The 21,475-nt window shown below is 34.7% G+C and overlaps 1 long non-coding RNA gene across 1 annotated transcript in view; it reads right to left on the bottom strand.

The window, feature by feature from the left end:
- Positions 1–825: 825 nt before the first annotated feature.
- Positions 826–21,475, bottom strand: part of LOC129533012 (uncharacterized) — a 74,847-nt gene continuing 54,197 nt past the window's right edge. The window contains exons 2-3 of the long non-coding RNA XR_008679013.1: positions 4,598–4,687; positions 826–866 (exon numbers count right to left, since the gene is read on the bottom strand). This is a non-coding gene — a long non-coding RNA (uncharacterized lncRNA). The remainder of the gene's footprint in view (positions 867–4,597; positions 4,688–21,475) is intronic.

Raw genomic sequence — 21,475 nt, 5'->3', positions numbered from 1 at the left:
ATGCTTTTGTTTACTCTAGTTTCCGTACATTTCTAGATGACTTTAGATCAGTTTTTAAATTTTTAACAAAAATTAGCCTATTGGGATTTTGGCTGGGATTAAATTAAATTTATAAATCAGCTTGGAGAGAATCGACATCCTAATATCTTTGAGTCTTCCATCCATAGATATGATATATCTATTTATTTAGGTCTTTATCTCAGTAATATTTTATAGTTTTAAGTGTACATGTCTTTCACATGTGTTGTCAGATTTATCCTTAAACATATCATAATATGATGCCATTGTAAATTAAAGTCTTTATTTTAATTCTCTAAAATTAATTGTGGTAATAGTTGCACAGCTTTGTGAACATACAAAAATCCACTGTATTTTCTCTTTAAATGAGAAGATTGGCATTATATCTCAATAAAACTGTTTTATATAATGCAGGCATACATCACATAAACTTAGCAATACAATGCCCAAAGAAAAGAAAATAATTCAGTATACTTAACCAAATATGGTTTTGAAAATATAAAATACAGTGGAAATCAAATTATATCTATATTATTATTGAAGTAAAACTCAGAACCTGATGATCAATGTTAAATCAATCACACTAAAATAAATTAGCTATTAAGATTGGCTGAAAGGTCCAGATTTTGGTCAATAATATGCATATTAATAAATTTTGTAATGAAGGAAATCCTGCCATTTTCGATAACATGGATGATGCTGGAGGGCATTATGTTAAATAAAATAAGCCAGGCACAGAAAGACTAATACCTCATGGTCTCACTTATATGTAGAATCTAAAGAAGTCATACTCACAAGCAGAGTAGAATGCTGGTTACCGGGGACTGGTCAGGGGGTTGTGCAGGGAGCTGTTGGTCAAAGAATACAAATTTCAGTTAGACAGAAGGATTAAGTTCAACAGATCTATTGTACAACAGGGTGAATGGAGTTAATAACAATGCATTGCATACTTTATAATTGCTAAAAGAGTAGATTTTAAGTCTTCTTACCACAAAAAAACTGATATGTAAGGTAATGCATAATGCATATGTTAATTAGCTTGATTTAGTCATGCCACAATGTATATATATTTCAAACCATCATGTTGTACACCATAAATATATCCAATTTGTTTAATTAAAAACTTAATTGATTAATTAAAAGTAATTTCTGTAATGAAATTACAGAACAGGTCCTTCACGTTCTCTTAACCAGCTATAAGTCTTAGAATTTTCTCCTTTTACATAAATTTTAATAAAAGTTCCACCTATATATGGGCTTACTTGCTTATGGCCTATAAGACGCCCACTTTAACATAAGTTCTGTGAGAAAAGTGGTACAATTCACCCTTTATCTCCAGTGCCTAAGAAGTGATTGGGCGGGGGTTGGCACCCAATGAAGATGTGCCAAATGAATGTCCAGATAGCAACTTAGAGCCAGAAGAGACCTCAGAGAAAACTGAGAGCATGAAGCTACTTCAAAGTCACACATTATACATGGTAGGGACAAGACTACAACTCATTTTCTGGATATTCTTTCCATCACGTTTCACATTTTCACAAAGCAAAGCATGGTTAAGTGAAAAATGAGGATTTGAAGTAAAAGCATTTAGGTTTTAGTCCCATTTCCAATACAGTGAACTCATTTAAATAACCATGGCAAGTTATCTTGAAAATTAAATTTTCTCAATTGGAAAACAGTGATAATGACACTTTATTCATAGGACTGTTGTTAGAGTTAAATGAAAGTATGAAAATGAGTAGGCTGGAGCTACAAAGCATTAGGAGAAATTATATTCTGCCATCATATCTCCCTCTTCATTTTTACTTTTTCTCTAAAAGGCAATTAATAGCTCACAGAAAGAAAAAACAGAATTAAGATGGAATTATGATTACCATGTTTGTCGGTGCTCTAAGCATTTTTGACTGGCTTAGAAATACTATACGTTCCTTGAATTTAAAATCTAACTGAGCTTATCCTTATCTAAATTACTTCTGAAGTTTAAAAATGTGAGATTATTGTAGGTTTTTATATGTTTTATATTTTATAGGCCTCTTCTATAAATTTATTAAAATAATATTTATGAAGTAATAATCAGGAGAAATGAGGTTAATACAAACATTTTTATGAACATAAAATTTGATATACAATGAGCAAACTACTAAAGAAAGTGAGCATCTACATTTCATCCCTATTCTATAATATATAGACTTTATAAAAGATTTTAATTTTCCCAAGATCAGTTTGAATTAGCACACGGGAATTTTTTCACTGTTTGAATAGCTAACTTATTACAGATATAATTAACAAGAAACCTCAAGTCCCAGTACTTTTCATAAATCACCAGAAGTGAAGCCAGCAAAAGACTAATTTCAAAGAACATTTCATTATTTCTAATCCTAGGCAGATTCAAACTAAAAAGACTTTTCCCAAAGAAAAAAAAAAAAAGAAACATATAAATTTGAATAATTGTTTTTCAAAATACCAAAGAAATTGTGTGCTTCAATAAGTGATACATCAAATGACAAGCCTTACCCGAATTCATTGAGGGCCTGACTGATACTCATGCTTCAAAACATTTTCAAAATGCTTGTTTTTCAAAGCTTATGGTTTTCACTTGGAGGCCCATATTTCAACTTTAATTGATTCCCCACAGAACTGGACCTTTATGTTAGTTACAGTGTCTGTAACTCACTTGAAAACACTTCAGCATAGACAGTGCGTTACGAGGAGTGTGTTAGATTAAGCTGCAACCCAGGAGCAGCTGGCATTCAAATCAGTCATGCACAGTCGGCTGAGGAACAGATACATTCTAGTCAAGAAAGCCCAGTCCAAAAATTTGAGGATTAAAATAGTGATAGTAACAGATTATAACTCATACAGTAAAATAAGAACCATGAATGCATACTCATAAATGACTAAAGAAATAAAAAGTTAATGAGGAGAAGAGATAGGGCTATCAGTTCTGCATATCACTCTTGTGGTGTTAGGAGGCTTTTATTTTGCCTAAAATTAATTTATTCACTCAGCAATTGTTTTATGTCTACAAGAACACAATTTTATTTATTTTATTTTTCTAATTGACAAATAATAATTGTGAATACTCATGGGGTACAAAGTGATGTTTGGATACATATAATTTACAGTGATCAGATCAGGGTAATAAGCATATCTATCATCTCAAACATTTATCATTACTTTGTGTTGGAAAAGTTCAATATTCTCCTTCTAGCTATTTGAAACTGTATAATAAACTATAGTCATCCTACAGAGGTACAAAACATGAGAAGGCATTTCTCCTATCTAGCCGTAATTTTGTATCCTTTAACAAATCTCTTTCTATTCCCCCCTTAGATTTCCGCTTCCCAGCCTTTACGGTATCCTCGTTCAGTTTTCCTACTTTTCAGTTCTATGAGATTGACATTTTTTAGCTTTCATGTGTGTGACAACATGCAGTGCTTACTTTTCTGTTCCTGGCTATTTCACTTAACATAATATTTAACAAATATTTATTGGGAACTTAGTATATGTCAGGGGCTGTTCTAGGCAGGTAAGATAAAACTATTACAAATAAAAAGACACACATAGAGCCCTCATAGATAGTTACATTCTTTCTCACTTATGAAAATTATTTCATAGAATAAACTTTGTGTGAATGTAAGTTAGGTTTTTGTATAGTAAACTAAAAATTCTCAGGGCTTTTAAAATAATTATCATCTCCCATCCTGTTTCTTTGGAATTACACACCAATAAGAACAAGATAATATAAAAGAAGGAAGTGGAGAAGAAAGATTAGTGCTGTTGAGTCTCAAATATTCAGAAACCTAGAGACTACACAATTAATTAAACTAATTGGGAAATTTCACAAGAGTAAAAATTGTTTAATAACAATAATAGTAGTATTAATAATAATAGTCTAAAATGGAAATTAGGGTTAGAATTGAATATCGCCTCAACTGGCAATTTCTGGAACTGGATAATTAGGACATCCTCAGGATCAAAAATACTCTAAAATTGCTTTTATCTTAGGGATATACAGTGAAGGTGACCTCAGGCTGGGATATTCACCTGACTGCTGAGAAGCTTGGAACATTTCATTGCAAACATGCCAGCCCACTAAAGCATCAAGCTGTTTCTGCTTCTCCCAACAAATTCAGAATGGAAATGAAATTCCAATTATGCAGCAAATACAGGTAGTATAATTAAAATTTCTATTTCATTACTTCACGTCCTTTAACTCTTTTAGGATGCATTGCTTAAACTATGAACCTGTAGATAGCCATCTGATAACTCTATAAAAAGCAAAATGTTGACTGATTTGAGTTCGCATTTTTCATTTAAATATACCATTATTAGAAACAAATGTGCTTTTTTTTTTAAGATGGCCAACTACAAACATTACGGTCATAATTGTTGCAGGCAAGAAGTTGCTAAAATTGGGCAAAAGTTTGAGGAGAAACATTGCATACCCACATTGTATTACTCTGAAGATACTTAACCAATTACAAGGGCAAAAATAGTGGGAAAGCCAGCAGACACTGCCTTAGCCAAATGATCCAGGTTAACATCACCAGTAAAAAAGATATATCATCATAAATACCTGTGATATGATGCAGGGGCATAGATGGACAATAACATCACTTCTGTGGTATTCTTCCCAAAAATGTACAGCCTCAACCTTAGGAGAAAACTAAAGGCAAATTCAAATTGAGAGATATTCTAAAAAGTAACCATTAGTACTTATCAAAAATGTCAAGGTCATGAAAGAGAAGAAGAAACTGAGGAACTATCACAAATTGGTAGAGACTATGGCAACAATTAAATGTAATGTGGAACTCTGGATTAGATCCTAGCACAGAAAAAGTATATTAGGAGCCAAAATAGTGAAATTTGAATACGGGGTGTAGCTTTGTTAATGGTATTGTAATAATGTGAATGATAATTGTTTCATGGTTTATAAATTGTAAAAAGAAGAAACCGAGGGAAGAGAATATGTGAACTCTGTAATATTTTCACAACTCTTCTGTAAGTCTAAAACTATTTCAAAAGAAAAAGAAAAAAGACAGGTAGTGGATTACATTTTAGAAAATATAATCCAAAGCAAGTTGTTGATTCAACATTAAAACATCTTGTAGTATTACTCCTTCTAGAGTAAAAATGAACAAGTGACTTTTTCTCCCTTGCATTTCTTGTAGATTGAGGCCTGACCTGTCTAAATTTTCATTCAGTCACGTTTGCTATGACTGAACTACAGAACCAAAATACTGCTTTACAATGGAGAACACACCTTTAACTAAGGTGTGATTTTTTGTTACTGTAATCTTTTTATGTAATTATCAAAGCAAGCTGCACCAAACAAGCCAGAGATTAATATGCTGGGATGTCCATTTAGCTCTTTCTAGATAGGCTTCAATTTGGCTAAAATTTAGAATTATTATTTTTCTTCTGAGCACATCACATAGATGTCAAAAAGTTCTCTCCAAAACTTCTTATGCTGTCAGCTTTAATAGAGCCTGCTTACACAGATGAAAAATAAAAATTTCCTCCTTAAAAAATAACAACACAGAGATTCTTTCCACTGAAAACTTGCAACTGAAAATTATTTGAACTCTAAATAACTATAGACATTTAGATATTATTTCTTGAGGGCAGAACATCTTTTTGAGTTAGAGGTTATAATGAGAAATCTTGAACACTTGTGGAGTGATGCCAACTCCAAATAAACTGCAACTTGCTTGCCTTTTCTTCAGTAGCAAATATTTAGCTCTTTGTTACATTTTTTTCTATACATAGTACCAAAACTTTTGAAAGATAATTTATGTCGCCCAGAAGGACCGAAACATGAAAAATAACATAGGCAGTATCTGGCTCATGGATCCTGACAATTATGGTCTATTCAATTTCACTAATCTTACTTCATTTACTCATATCACAAGTTGAAGACTATAAAATTTCCACTTCATCACTGTTGTAATAATCTATGTTAATGGAAATAATTAAGTACCTCAATTTAAATCTAATTTCTCAATGATACATATTTTGAGATCTAGCAGTGGTTAAGTAACTCTGTAATTAAATTATAAGTTATTGTTTCATCAGAAACCGTCACCTTCACAATTATCTTAAAGCTAAATAAAATTACTGTGTACATAAATTGTGCAAGGTGCTATGCAAATTTTCTTCTCACAATAACAAGAAATGAGCTGACATCCTCTTTCTTTCCTGTTGGCTTCCCATTTCCTCTCTTCTGTAATCCATATGATATGTTTACACTGTTTTTCCTGTCCATCATTTAAATGATTTGCAAGAGAGTACTCCATATTCTTCAGTTTTAGCAACTACATTACATATTTGCTCTCCTTTTTTTGTTCTACCATAATTTAAGTGACTGTTCACATGGATACCCTTTCCAACACCAGAGCCCTTAAGTTTCAAAACATCTTAACTCTAATGCCCATCCTCTCCACTTCGGCCCACATATGCAGCAGCACCTTGAAGCACACCATCGCCTCTCACTGATCAACCTTCAAGATCTGATCCCAGCATCAGTTTCTTCCAAATCTCCCAATGTGTGAATCCTTCAAATACTGACCTTTACTGCACAATGTAAACCCTTAATCTGGTCCTATTCCCCGAGCTTCTCTTCTGGCCTCATTTACTTCCTTAACCAGACTAACCATGGTCAATCTTTAAGCTGTGATCTCGAATAAGCAGCCAAGAATTAATTTTTTGCTTTATATACTTTGGTAGTTCCTAATTCCATGTTAATATTTGTTTCTCCATCTCCATTTGAAATGACTAAGTATAGCAGGAGAAATCTCATGTTATTGCAGAAATTGGTCTCATCACAAACTTAAAATCTAACTGCAACTGATTAATGAATATTAACCACAAATTATTCTCTTATTATTTATCCAAAATTAATTATCTCTTCAATAACTATCTCCCAGTAATTTAGACCTTTGCCAATCTCTAGATGCAGCCAAATCCATAAGCAAATGACTTTATCTTGTTTATTTAAAAAGTTAAAACAATTCAAATTCCTTCAAATTATTTTCCCCTTTTTCAAGTGGTTTTCTATAATTTCTCAATCATTATTATTTGCCTTGTGACACAAAGGAAAGAAACAATATAAAAAAGTAAAAAAAAATATGGATTTGCCACTTTCTTACTGGATAATCTTAAACCAATTATTTATCACCTCATTTTCTTCCAATTTAAAATAAATGTAAAAAAATATGAAAGGAAAGTATCTTGGGCCCCCCAAATCACTAAGGAAAAACTCAAGCCTGGAAGCTGCTTAAGGTGAACCTGCCTCCCATTCTATTCCAATTATCCCTGTGCTCACTGAGATAGATGCATATCTGATTACCTCCTTTGGAAAGGCTAATAGGAAACTCAAAATAATGCAACTCTTTGTGTCTCACCTATCTGTGACCTGGAAGCTCCCTCCCACTTTCTAGTCTTCCTGACTTTGCTTCAAGTTGTCCTGCCTTTCTGACAGAACCAATGTACTTCTTACATATATTGATTGATATCTTGTCTCCCTAAAATGTATAAAACCAAACTGCACCCCAACCACCCTGGACACACGTCATCAGGACTTCCTGAGGCTTCACGGGCACGTCCTCAACCTTGGCAAAATAAGCTTTCTAAATTAACTGAAACCTGTCTCAGATTTTCTGGGTTCACAAATTTATACCTTAAAGTTGTTGTGAAAATTAAATGAGATATTGTAAGACCTGACACGGAGTGCTTCATAGCAATTATTTGTATTTAAAGAGATCTATTCTTTCCCTTCATTTAACATCTTAATTTCATTCTGTCTTCTTTTTGTCTAATCATTTGTTTCCTTATTTGCCCCGTAATTTCACCCTGTGTCTTAATTCATTATCTCAATCTTAGTCTATAAACACACAAAATTTCCTCGGTTCTCAAAAAAAAAAAAAAATCACCTTCTTTCCTTACCCTGGGTTTTCCTCAAGCTATTATTTCTTATTTCTATCTACTTCAAAGCCTTGCTAGGCTTGAAAATGTAGTCTAGGATTGCAGGCTATATTTAAACTTGACTCACCAACCCACAGATATCAGGATCCCTTGGCCACTGTCTGTGTACCACTTTTTTAGCCACCTTAGTTTTGTGTTAAAGAAATATTTGAGTCTTTTTTCTTTCCTTAGCAGCTACTGTCAATCAATACATCTGGGTATTTTTAACATGAAAGCATTCTGAGATCTGTCCCTTTCATTCTACTCACTTTCCATTCTCTCAGATACTATTATACATCTATGGTCTAAAACAAGGGTTTCTAAAGTGGATTGTAACCCCTGCCTCATTCATTCTTCCTAATACTTCCATTTTTATCATCTGAAGCAAACAGAGCTGATCAACATCACTATGGTCCTTTAAAAAAATAGAAGATTCACATTATCTAAAATAGCCTATGTTTTTTTGCATAGATGAATTTTGAGTGCATGACCCATGTACAACCTAACTGCAAAAGATATTATCTTCTATACCTCTCACCTTGCACTATAACTTGTAGTCATCCTGAACTTAATTTTTCTTCTACTATCTCTATACATATGTGCATGATCCTTTCTATCATATCTTCCTGTTAAATCAAAGCCAACTTTTAATGTGCAGATTAAATGTCTTCCAGATCCACTCACATTTCACCCAAAGTTTTTGTCTCTAGTTCTCTAAGGTGCTTTGTAACTGCATTGTACAATTAGTCCCGTTTATTCTTATTGTAAGTTTTTATGCATTGGTAATTCCATACAAGACTGTCACTTCTGAGGCCATGTGTTTTAGTACAATTCCTCAAGCTATGATCTAAAGAGTAGTTCCATCAAAATCACTTGGAATACTTGTTAAAAATTAGATTGTAGTGCTTACTTTAGACTGACTGCATCTGTATCTCTAGGGATAGGACCCATGAATGTGCTTTTTAATAAGCTAATATTAAATACACTAACATTGAGCACTATTATTAAATAGAATAGAATTGACTTTGGAAGAAGATGCATTTGTCTGAAATTATAGCTCGAGGCCTTTGGGTAGTATAACCTCTCATGATATGAATTTTGTCATCCATAAAATGAGAATAAAATTTATAATACCTACCACATGAATCTGGTGGGAAAAATAAACATAATAAAATACGCCTAAAATATCACAGACCTAAAAATTATATAAGTATATTTTTACAAATAAATAACATTTTATAATATCCCAGACAAATAAATATAATTTTCCTTCTTTAACACTTTCCCAGAGCCTCACACCCTCAAAAATGCCATATTGGGTGGGTTTTTTTTTTCCATGCATCACATAGTATCTACCATAATTCCTTGCAAATCAGAGGGGCTGGAAAATGTTTACTTTTAGAGAAGGCAATGAAGAGAGAACATTTGTTTCTAGTAATGTTGTATTTGTATGCATGATATTGAAATTAAGGCAAACTTTAGAAGGTTGTTAAAAGTTTTATGAGCACTTATGAAATCTATCAATGATTAAAAGAAATAATGAGGAGTGACTATCAAAAGTTGTGAAAATCTAGTCTCACCTTAAAAATAGAGTATTAGACTTGAAATCAAGTTAATATCAAGGATATTGTGCATTTCGACATCAGCAAGGCATTTAACAAAAACATCAATGGCCTTTTGGATATAATTGAGAAATATGTTTATTATACTGCTGGGTATACTGACAGCTGCCTAAACAACTGTGTTCTAAACAACTGTGTATTGAATAAAGAGGTAGACTTGGGGTATTAGAAAAAAAAAAGAAATGTACTTTGAATCATGCGACGTGATGAATAAGGAGATTGCAATCCAGTGTGTGGCTGGGCATGATGGAGCTTGCCTGTAATCCTAGCATTTTAGGAGGCCAAGGGAGGCGGATTGCTTGAGCCAGGAGTTCAAGACCAACCTGGGCAAAATGGCACCCAGGTGAAACCCCACCCTTACCAAAAAAATATAAAAAATAGCCAGATGTGTAGTGGAGCACATCTGTAGTCCCAGCGACTCTGGAGGCTGAGGTGGGAGGATCACTTGAGCCTGGGAAGCTGAGGCTGCAGTGAGCCATGACCATGCCTCACAGCGCTGGACTCCACCCTGGGTGACAGAGTGAGGCCCTGTATAAAACAAAAACAAAAAAAAAAAAAGGAAAGAAAAGAAAAGAAAAAAGCAATCCAGCTTGCATTTCCACTCAGCAAGCCATGTGCATGTGCCTTGAGTGATAGTATACTCACCTGGAGGAAGCACATCCACAGAAGGGCATTTCTGCTCTCAGGGCTGATCTGCCCAGAGGGGGTTCCATTTTTTAATATGCACAAAATCTCTATGTGGTAGTTGTACAGATTACAATCAGCTTGATCTCTACATGTAAAAATATGGAGATACAGGAGACAGAGTTTTCCATACCAAGGGACAGAGTTTTCCATACCAAGGGGACAGTATGATTCTGTACATCCCAGAGTAGTACCAAAGTGATAATGACCCTAGTCAGATCCATAGTTTACTAAAACCCAAAAGGGTATGGAAAGGGCAGGAAAGCAGATGAAAAATTGAAAAGGTCTAGTGCTTAGGATAAAGGATGACTCAGCATCTACCTACAGAGACCAATGACTAAAGACCAGATGGGAATAAACACATCCCAGCAGTGCCATCTGGATAGAGGGAGACACTGAGTAACAGATGCCCTCCCATCCTGTGACTTGGCACTCTGTCAGCCTCTGGGAACTTAATGAGAGCCTAGGCCCAGGAGTAGGTAAACCCTGAACTAACTGAGATTAAATTTCTTTCAGCTGACAAAATGGGAGATAAAAATAAATCTTAAGTAATATTGAAAGTAAAACATCACATAGACCGAAATTCATACCTGCTACCCAAACATAGATTGAGATTAAATGTTAGGTTAACTATTTGAAAGTTGGGGTAAATTAGATTATATTTACATAATTAGTACACTTTACAGAATCAGAGGGTAAAAAAAGATAATTCAGGGGAAACACCATATAATTGGCTGACTTAGCACTGTTAACTACTATTTTGAAATATATAGCTTTCTAAGAACTGCCTTCATGGATATTACTTCTTGCACTTTCCCTCTTGCCTCTCCCAGGAGACTATCTTGGTTTTTATGCACTTCTAGAATACACTTTTAAAAGCATCCATGCAATAGCACAACCGTTTTACATCAGTAGTTTTATTGCATATGAATGGAAAATTAAGTGAAATGTATATGCTGCAAAAAGTCTAAAGAAAATTAGACTTCCAATTATAACACTTAACTTTCAATATCACACTTTCTACTGTTACCAAGATTGTATAACTAAATCTTTAGCTTTTAGTTAGGAACTTCATTCCCTCTAGGGCCTGACGTATGCCATTGACTAAATCTTAAATCATCTAAGGAAATTAGAGAGGCTCCAAAGCCTGGTAAGTCTCAGTCCTGCTTTTCTTTAGCCTGCATATAATTAGTCAGTATCGTGTCTGATCTCTGCACCTAGCTCAGGAACTGAATGAAGTATTCATGGTTAATTGGCAGAGAAACCCAAAATTAATCTGTCTGCTCATTGCTTCCATGCAGAGATTACATAATTTGACTTTTTCTTAGTAAATTAGACAAGATTTTCTTTCTTTACTTGTTTCTTACTCTTTCTCAAAACATAATTACTTAAATTTGAATGGAATAAAAACAACTATTTAAACATATGTAAATTAAAGTGATTTTAGTTGGCATCAGAAACTTTATGAATGAAAATAATGAAAACACTTACTCATAGAAAGGCAAAAAAAAGTTCTGTGAATCTGAATAATGTATCATTTAAAGCAAAACATCAATAATTTTAGAAGATCCTTTATCTTTTAAATATAATAAATACTTTTTTGTTCATTATAGAAACACTTGAAAATTCAGAGAGCAACATAAATTAAGAAAACTAAGGCAAGCCTAGGCAACATAGTGATACCCTGTCTCTACAAAAAGTAAAGCGAAACAAAACAATTTGTATGTGGTGGCATATGTCTATAGTCCCAGCTACTTGGGAGGCTGAGGTGGGAGGACTGCATGAGCCTGTGAGGTTGAGGCTACAGTAAGCCATGATCATGCCACTGCACTCCAGCCTGGGCAACAGAGTGAGACCCTATATCAAAAAATAAAATAAAATTATGGATAATCCACCTGTGAGAGATAAACCTAGCATTTTCTCTTGTTCTATTCCATTTCATTTCCATATGGTGGGGGGAGAGGTGTCAAAAAATGCATATTTGGAATTTTTTCTTTAATAATATACTCTGAACATCTTTCAATGTAATGAAATATTCATATGAATCATCATTTCTAAAGCCCACACAAGATACTATTGTAAAACTCTAACACAAATTCATTAACCCATCACTCATTTCTGGGCTAAGTTGTTAAAAAAATTAACTCTGATAAGTTGGCTTTGATAAATAATTGATGTAGTAGAATATTTATAAACATCCACAATGAATTCTTAAGGGTAAGCTCCTAGAGTTTCACAGCAGGCCACAGAGTATCCACTTTTATTGGATTTTGGCTGTCATGGCCAATTCATCCTCCAAAAAGTCTCTACCAGCATTAATCTCCTCTGCAATAGTCAGTGTTCACGTTTCCAAAGCTTCACCAACATAAGAATTTCTCTCGTTTTACCAACATAAAGTATATACCATACCAATTTTACTTTGCATTTATTTATTTACTAGTGAGTTTTAACCTTTTTAAAAATGTTTGTCACTTGCATGTATTCATTGGTGATTTTTTAAAAATTCTTGTCCTTTATACATTTTTAAAGAGTGTTATCTTTTTCTTCTTCATTTTTAAGAGCTCTCTTTGAACTATTAAAGAATGAGTATTTTGTGTCAAATATATTGCAAACATTAGTTTTACAAGTTTACTGTTACTCTTTTAAACTCTTTAATCAAGTATAATTACAGAAAAAGTATATTTATAAAGTATACAGCTTGAAGAATTTTTGCAAATAACACATCTGTGTATTAGTACCCACATGTGGAAACAGGGCAACATGACATCCAGAGACCTTTCTGCTTCTTCTAGTCTTTATTTTCCCAGTAAAGATTATCAGTATTCTAACAGCGTAAGTTAGTTTTATGTTTGTCTGTGTAACCTCATATATTTGAAATCATATTTTATGTATTCTTTCATGCCTGCTTTCTCTCACTCAACATTATATTTCTGAAATTTGCTCATAGCATTGCACGCATTCCACTGAATTCCCCTGTATTTCCTCTGTGTGGTACTAATCTCATTTGTGATAGGTATTTGGGTAATTTTCAGTTTGGGACCAGAAAATCTGAGAGATGCAACAAACAGAAAAATAACCAGTAAATTGAGCAGGTGAAGTCATTTTAATATAAATAAAATAAGCAAGTTTCCCCCAGCTGAAAACAAAACAAGCCTTCAGATTGAAAGGGACCACCAAGCTATAGCAGGACAAATGAAAGCAGACCTATAATTAGACATATCAATGTGAAACATCAGTATGGCAAGAAAAAAATCATCCAGAAAGAGGGAGAAAACAGGTTATGTTCAAAGCAATGAAAATCACATTGGCATTTCACTTTCCACCTGACATACTACAGGTAAAACACAATGAAACAATGCTTTCAAACATGTAGGAAATCTACTTTCACCCAGAAATCCATATCCATCCACCTTATTAATAATTCTGTAGGTAAAATAAAGATATATGTACAAAGTGTTACAATATTTATCTCCCACATATCTTTTTTGAGTAATTTATTTAAGGATTTTACTCTGAAAAAAGAGTGAGGGTGTAAATATAAAATAGAGACACTGGATTTAACCAAGGAGATTAATGAAGGGAGTTCCTAGCTGTACAACTGTCCAGCAGGCCTACAGAGCAACCAGGGAAAACTCCAGGACAGTTAAAAATAATACAAGATCTCCGGACTTCAAACATAAAGATGCTCTCCAAATTGGAAAAGGAATTCAATGGCCCTCCATCTGGGGGATCAAATATATTCCAAGTGATACACAGATCAAACAGGAAGAGGACTCCCAAAGTTTCTACCTTTAGAATCAGTTTTTTAAGGAAAAGTTATAAAGATTTAATTATGGTTAAAAATGTGATTATTATCTACTTGGTATATTTGTAAAATTACAGAGGACAGCTGTTGGCAGGAGGAAAGGAAGAGAAAGGTGGAAGAAAAGGCAAAGGAGAAAATATATTCATCTTTCAAATTGAGGAAGTACAAGATATTGATTGAGTGATAATTAGAAGTTTAAACATATAATTTGTATGAAAATATTACCATGCTGCCACTTAGCAGCAGTACAAAAACCATGTAGTTATTTGTGTTTCCAAAATTGATTTAATCTTTTTAGCAAAGCTCCTATTAAATCTATTGTTTCCAGTTTAAACTGTTTCTTTTCAATAACTCAATTTATTCCACAGAAATGCCTTGTCTTCAAGATTTCCTTCCCCTCATATACTTTTCTTCCCTCCAACACCAACTTGATACAGATTCTCAGTAGGAGAGGGCTATGTGAGCTCCTGTGCCCTGTTCCCTGGGTCCCCAGGGCTCCTCAGGATTGTTCCTTATGTGCTGGGTACGCTATTCTCTTCCCCTGCCAGTGTCTGCATTGAAGAATTGTGTTTTATTCTCTCAGCTCTGTCGGGTCTGCTGAATTTCTCTCCTTTTGACTGAAGCCCACTTCGGCTCTATCTGTGCTGCCATCCCTCCAGGTCTCAGCAAAGTCCTCCACCAGCCTCTGGCTCAGTTCACACGTCCGGACATCTCAAGCCTCGCCGGCGCAGCCCCCATGCCAGGCCAGCTGGCTTTCATCTTAGCCACTTCACTGTCTTTCACAAGACATGCAGGAACTTGTGAATCGATTCTTTATTACAAAGGAGTCTAGAGAGACTCAGACATCATAAATTACACACTTTCTCTCCTAACTGCACTGTGCCTCCATGCCTATTCTGGCTGTGCTTGTTCAAGAACACATTTCTACAGACTCACTGTCATTGGTTTTCCCACAATTCTCCACCCTGCATCCCCAGTGGTGGGAAGCTAGGGGAAAGTGTGGAAATGGGTGTTTCTACTGCTTCTTCCTCTCCAGTTGTCCATAGTCTACTGGCTAGAAAGGACTTTCATTTACTCCCCTTCTTGTCTGGCAAAGACACCCTCTGCGTCATATTTTCTATATCCCATTTGATAACCCCTCTTCTTTAATCTATGGTGATTAAATTGCTATAGGAGAAAGGAGGAACAAGAAATACATTAGTTTAATGGTTTCCAAATATCTGACTAGCTATTAAAAGTTAAATTTAACCAACAGAGATGTAAAAAGAGTGGTAACTCTATTTATTATAGTTACCTAACTATATATTTGGAGAAAAAAAGGTCGTGTGCCAGAAGAATTGAAACAAAACTGCTAAAAGCACTGCTAAGAGAATTAGACATTAGGAGGGCAAGAGCATGCGATGATTGTTTTTTATTATAAATCCTTGCGTACTATTTAACATATTAATTTATAAACCACAAGTTTTTATTTATTTATATTCATTATGCCAAGAATTCATAAGGAATAATTTCCAGCAGCTCGGTCTCCTTGCCATTGACTCTCAAAGTGAGCTTGTTTGAGTAGAATGAGTTGGCACTTCAGTTGAACACAAACATCCATTTCTTTGTTTCATTCTCACAATCATTTTCCTTCATACATTTGGAGATGCTACCTCCATGCTCTGAGTACTTCATGTGCCCAATACATACATGAAATATCTTGACAACAATCTTGCCCTTATTTAACATAGTAGATCCTCCCAGCTTTGCCAAGTGAACATTTGTGGGGCAAGGATTGCATGACTTTGAAAAAGTTACTTAAATATTTCTGAATCGCAGTATCTCCATCTATAAGATGCGAATAAAAAGGCAGGTTCAATTTGAGGCACTAGTGACACAAAGACATATTAAGGCTAAACTCCTGTACCTAAATTTCTTGGCTGTTGAGTTATTTATATTTTAGAAATTAAAAAAAAATTTACAAGAATATGCCTGAGATTTTTTTTCATTACTTTTTCTTGGTAAATATTTAGGAAATTTTTTAAAATTCCATTTGGATGTCCCTTATTGCAGAATATATTCATTCCTTTTATAATATTTTGCATTTTTAATTTTTTATTTGTTTTATTTTCTCATTCAGAAACACAATGTTTTCTTACAGTAGATTACTAAATTAAATTCTATTTATTATAATGTCTCTTATAGTTGTCCTACTGTCATATTCCATTTCGTTTTAGATTTATTGTTTACTACATCACTGACTTTATTTTCTATTCCTCAGTATCTTATGCAGATTTCTATTCTTCTATTGAATTTCTAGTTTCCTACTAAAAATAACATTATTTTCTCATCTCCCCAAGCTTCCTTTTTATTTCCATCTTTTCTATTAAATAGTCACTCATTCTTTTTATAAGGTCTATGATTCCTTGAATTTTTTTTACTGACTCAATGCAGAAAGTTTTGAAAATGTATTTCAGTTTTCCTGTAGTAAAGCTTTTTCAAGTATGTATTTTTTCACAACTATACTTTTATATTTTGTATTATTATTTATTTATTTATTTATTTATTTATTTTTGAGATGGAGCCTTGCTCTGTCTCCCAGGCTGGAGTGCAGTGGCGTGATCTCAGCTCACTGCAAGCTCCGCCTCCCGGGTTCACACCATTCTCTGCCTCAGCCTCCAGAGCAGCTGGGACTACAGGCGCCTGCCACTTCGTCCGGCTAATTTTTTTTTTTTTTGTATTTTTAGTAGAGACGGGGTTTCACTGTGTTAGCCAGGACGGTCTCGATCTCCTGACCTCGTGATCCGCCCGCCTGGGTCTCCCAGAGTGCTGGGATTACAGGCGTGAGCCACCGCGCCCAGCCCTTTTATATTATTTTTAATGTTGAAGATATGTCCATAGACCTCAGTTCATTGGATTTTTTTTTCATCAGTTGACTCATTCTAGAAAAGAGAAAGATTTATGTAGGCCAAATGTCTACAGGACAGAAGGCCCTTGGAATCCTTCATTGACCACCTGGTTGCTATTAAAACTCTATTCTCAGATATGAAGTTTTGATGGAAGGCTGTTTGATAAAATTCCACTTCCCCAATTCAGGAAGCCTGGGGAGAATTGCAAAGAAGCTGGACGCTTTGAAGGAGAACTCAGTCTCTCTAGGCATACTCTTCTTTTTAGTGAAACTGTAGCACTAGTGTCTAAGTCTGATTTCCAAGTCTTTTGTTGTGCAGCCTTCTATGTGAAGTATGAGAGGTGATTCTACCTGCTCTCCTTTCTGGTTGTAATACCAGCCAGATCACAGGGAAACTGCCTCACCCTACCAGATTTCTGTAGTGGACAGTAGCAGAAATATATGTCTATCCTCAGGTCTATGGCCTTCTCTTGTCCTTCCATTTCATGGGGTTTTTTCCCTCTTCAACCAAAAAGAAATAGAGTACATTGGGATTAAAAAGTTTAGAGAGTGGTATAAAAATTTAAAGAAGATGAAAGTACAATTTTTTTCTCACCATACAGTATTTACTCCTTTAAAAAAATCTAAGTAATCTATAAGGAAAAGGTTAAACTTCCTAGAAACTTTATTACCATATTCTGACTGTTCAGTTACTAAAGAAGAGGTAGTATATGGGGGACACATTAAACACTTGCCTTTGGCTGGTAAGTTACACAGTTTACTGGATAATCTTGACTTCTTCCTGGATGTGTTTGCACTGTCAGCCTCTCTACCATTTTCTTTGCTCACCTTTGTATCCTGGGAAGAGGAGGCTGTAGGGGTGTGAGATACTGAGTCCTGTGCAGCTGCACTTTCCAGATTTTCATGTATCTTGGCTTCTGGCTGTTTCTCAAACAGGAAGGCACTGGTGGGACATTGGAGAGTGGAAGAAAGGAGAGGCAGCCAGCATACTCCGGCCTCTGGGCCCCAGGTGGCATTTTCAATACTTTGTTACTCTCTCTCCCGATCCCTCCTGCTAGACCCATTATAATTTCATCTCTCGGTTGATCCTGTGCTCTGGTATTCGGGAAAACTACTTCTATTCTTTGTTCTTCAGTATAGGATTGGTGGCTTCCTGCAGTTAAATTCTGGGTTGCCTTGCCAGCCTGATGGCATCTTAATTCTTTTATCACATCTGTAACCAGTTTCCTACACTAAATTTCTTCTGTTTTTCAAGTTCTTAGCGTTTTCCTACTTATACTCTGATATATCCCAAAGTCTCTGTATTAATATACATAGCTATCTCAAATTTATATCCAAATTAGTGAACTACGCTGATTCACTTTAGTGCTATGTTCTCAGTAGTCATTTAATCCTATTGACGATTAGGATTATATAAAAATAAATGCATATTTTAAACACCTTTCTCAGATTCCCCCTCGAAGCTAAAAAAAAATGTTTCCTATAAAGGAGTTTAAATTTTTAAAGAGCTATATAACAGCAATAGCAGGTAAAATAATACTTTATAACTTTTGCTTTATACCGTTTTTATAAAACGTACAGTTTTCTTTCTATTTTCCTGTATTTAACTGTGTATCAAAACTGAGCAAGTGAGTATCTAGACCTGATTTAGTTACAGAATCTTAAGGCATCCATTAATTATGTGCCAATTAACCAATAGCTGAATGCTATTATTTCAAATAATTTTAAAATATTAAATGATGTGGTATTTATTTTCTGAGCAACAAAATATTTTTATGTGATATAACCTGCATATATTCCCTTTTTTAATAAAAATGAAATAGTCTCTTAATTGAAAAAGTGTCAGATTTTATCTTCATGTTTAGTAAAGGTATCGGCCCCCCATTTTGTAGTTGAGAAATGGTTAGCTATATATCCTTAAGCATTGTATTTTACAAATCATGTGTTCTGGTTAAACAGGAAGAGCAATTCATAGTCAATAAAAACGGTAAGAAATTTCCCTTAGAGTCACTTAAAAACTGAACTGAAGCCAGTAGGTGTTTCCTTATAAGTACAGAATGGCCCATTTACACAGCTTCTGCTAATACAGTAAGGTTTTCAGTGGGCCAAAGTCTTCTGAGCTTTTGCCAATAGACTTGAAAATTTCCTGTAATCATTACATCTGGGTATTTTGCTAGAATAATGTATGCGAAAAGGATTAGAAAAGTTATTGGGTAAATTGATCTGATAATGTGACAGCTTTGTTATATTTTATAATTTTATTACAGTTTATGAGTTCAGCTGCTAATGACTTTGGTTATTTACTTTGTATGAGGCTTGGAATTTTTTTCCATGAGACACTGTCTACTCTTACCTACATATCATATTCCTCTATCGAAACCACTTGCTCTGTAACTTACTTTTTCTCTAGCTAGAACTCCATAGATAGAACAAATTGACGCCCTGACACAGTGAGAAAATTACATACATACTTGGCGTGATCCACATTTTTATTCACACAGAAGCACATATTTTGTCCAGATAATTAACACCAGGAAATTCTTGATAGATTTGTTTGCCTGCTGCCCTATCACGTTACTCAATACTCTATTCTACAATATCACCAATCATCTAAGAACTTCAGAAATAAGTCAACCCTAAGTTAGCCCAATTTTATTCCCATACTGGAGATTAAAGTCACTTTCCTATATAGTAATACATGTGGTTATGAAACATTTTAACAAAAAATATCACGAAGGAACTAAAAGTCACAAGTAGCATTGTAGTCAGGAATTCTGCAAAGCAGGAGATGGGCATGATATGTCGGTATGGATGGGAGTGTGAGAGGTCCGTGTTAAGGATTCTAAAAGTATAAAAAAGTGAATGAAGAAAAATTAGTAAGTAGTACAGGGAAGGTTTCCCTATGCCAATTATTAAGCTATTGCCTTAGGGCTCTGCTATGGTCTGAAAGTTTTTTTCCCTCTAAAATTCATGTGTTGAAACTTAATCCCTAATGTACTGATATTAAGAGTGAGGCTTTAGAAGGTAAGTAGGTCAGGAGGGTCGAGCCCTTGTGAATGGGACTAGTGTCCTTATAAAAGATGCATGAAGAAGCCTGTTTGCTTCTTCTGCCATGAGAAGATATATAGAAGGCACCATTTATAAGCAGCAGGCCCTCATCAGACAATTTGCTAGCATCTTGATTTTGGACTTACCAGCCTCCAGAACGATGAGCAATAAATTTCTGTTGTTTATAAATTACCCATTTATAATTTTATATTTTGCTATAACAGCCAATGGAGTAAGACATGCTCCAAATCTACCTTTTTCTTCTCTGCATTCTGATATTGAATCTCAGACTTCAACCTACATTTCTGCTTTGCCAGGTAGATCAACGTTAGACTCTATCAACAGGAGGTACTGAAGGAAATTGAGAGCCTGGAAGAGGGAGGAGGGACTTGCTCCTTCCTATTTGTTTCCTGTGGTCTTCCTGACTTCCTCACTTTGTCAACCTACCAATACATTTTTTTTTTTTTACCCAAACCAGGGCAGTTCGTTCTCATAGAAAATACTAAATCCTGGTTTCACTTTTTCCAACACTTGCAGAACCAGCTTCATCATGCACTGTTCTTTGGATGCACTAGCTCCAGCTGGCTCGTGCTCCTGTTTTCAAGGTCTGGTTCCCAGGCCCTGGGAGCTCTCATTTAAGCTTCTAAGTTTTAATAATTTCTATCTCTTCCCCAAGGGTGGTAGCTATTTCTTGCCGTTGCTCCCTCCACAAGAGCTTATAGTTCTCTTTTTACTCTTTCAATTACTTAAGTAACAATTGTATCCTTCATTAACAATTCTTCATATTAAATTTTCTCTTCTTAAATATGTAATGTCATTTCTGTTTTCTAAATGGACCACAGCTGATAAGTTCTCAAAAGATGCAACCAGGTTATGAATTGTTCTTTAGATAATTGTAAATCCATTCTATCAAGACAAAAAGTTGAAAAGAAGGACCCAGGATGCTAGCAGAAGAAAAATAATCGTTACCATAAAAAACTTAAGCAATATTTTTTGAAATGTGCGTTGTGTAATGGAGGAAGTCAATAAATGTCAAAGAATTCAAAGAAACATGACCTTGAGGGGAGCAATGGCACAGAAGTTGTGGCTTCTATTGCATCAGAGCTCACCCAATTCCCATCTCATCTATGCTCCAATGATACTGAGTATGAGTTTTATGAAGATAAGCAGACACCAGGAGAATAAGGACTTCATGATATACGTAGTATTAATGATGAAACATAAGTAGTATTAATAATGAAACATAGTAAACTAATAACTGTTATATATCTCATTATTAATTGTATTTCTATAACTCAGCTAATATTCTTTCTAGGGAGGTGGATAAGACTATCTTTTCCATTAATATGCTAACATTCCTGGAAATTTGGGGAGACTATAAACAACATGAAGCTTGTCTTTACCAAACTAGTCACCATGAGATCGAATTGAAAGATGTGGCTGATT

Source organism: Gorilla gorilla, chromosome 3, assembly GCF_029281585.2.
Source record: "Gorilla gorilla gorilla isolate KB3781 chromosome 3, NHGRI_mGorGor1-v2.1_pri, whole genome shotgun sequence".
NCBI lineage: Eukaryota > Metazoa > Chordata > Mammalia > Primates > Hominidae > Gorilla > Gorilla gorilla.
Note: the sequence above shows the minus strand (reverse complement) of the source record. Positions and strands in the feature narration are given on the sequence as shown.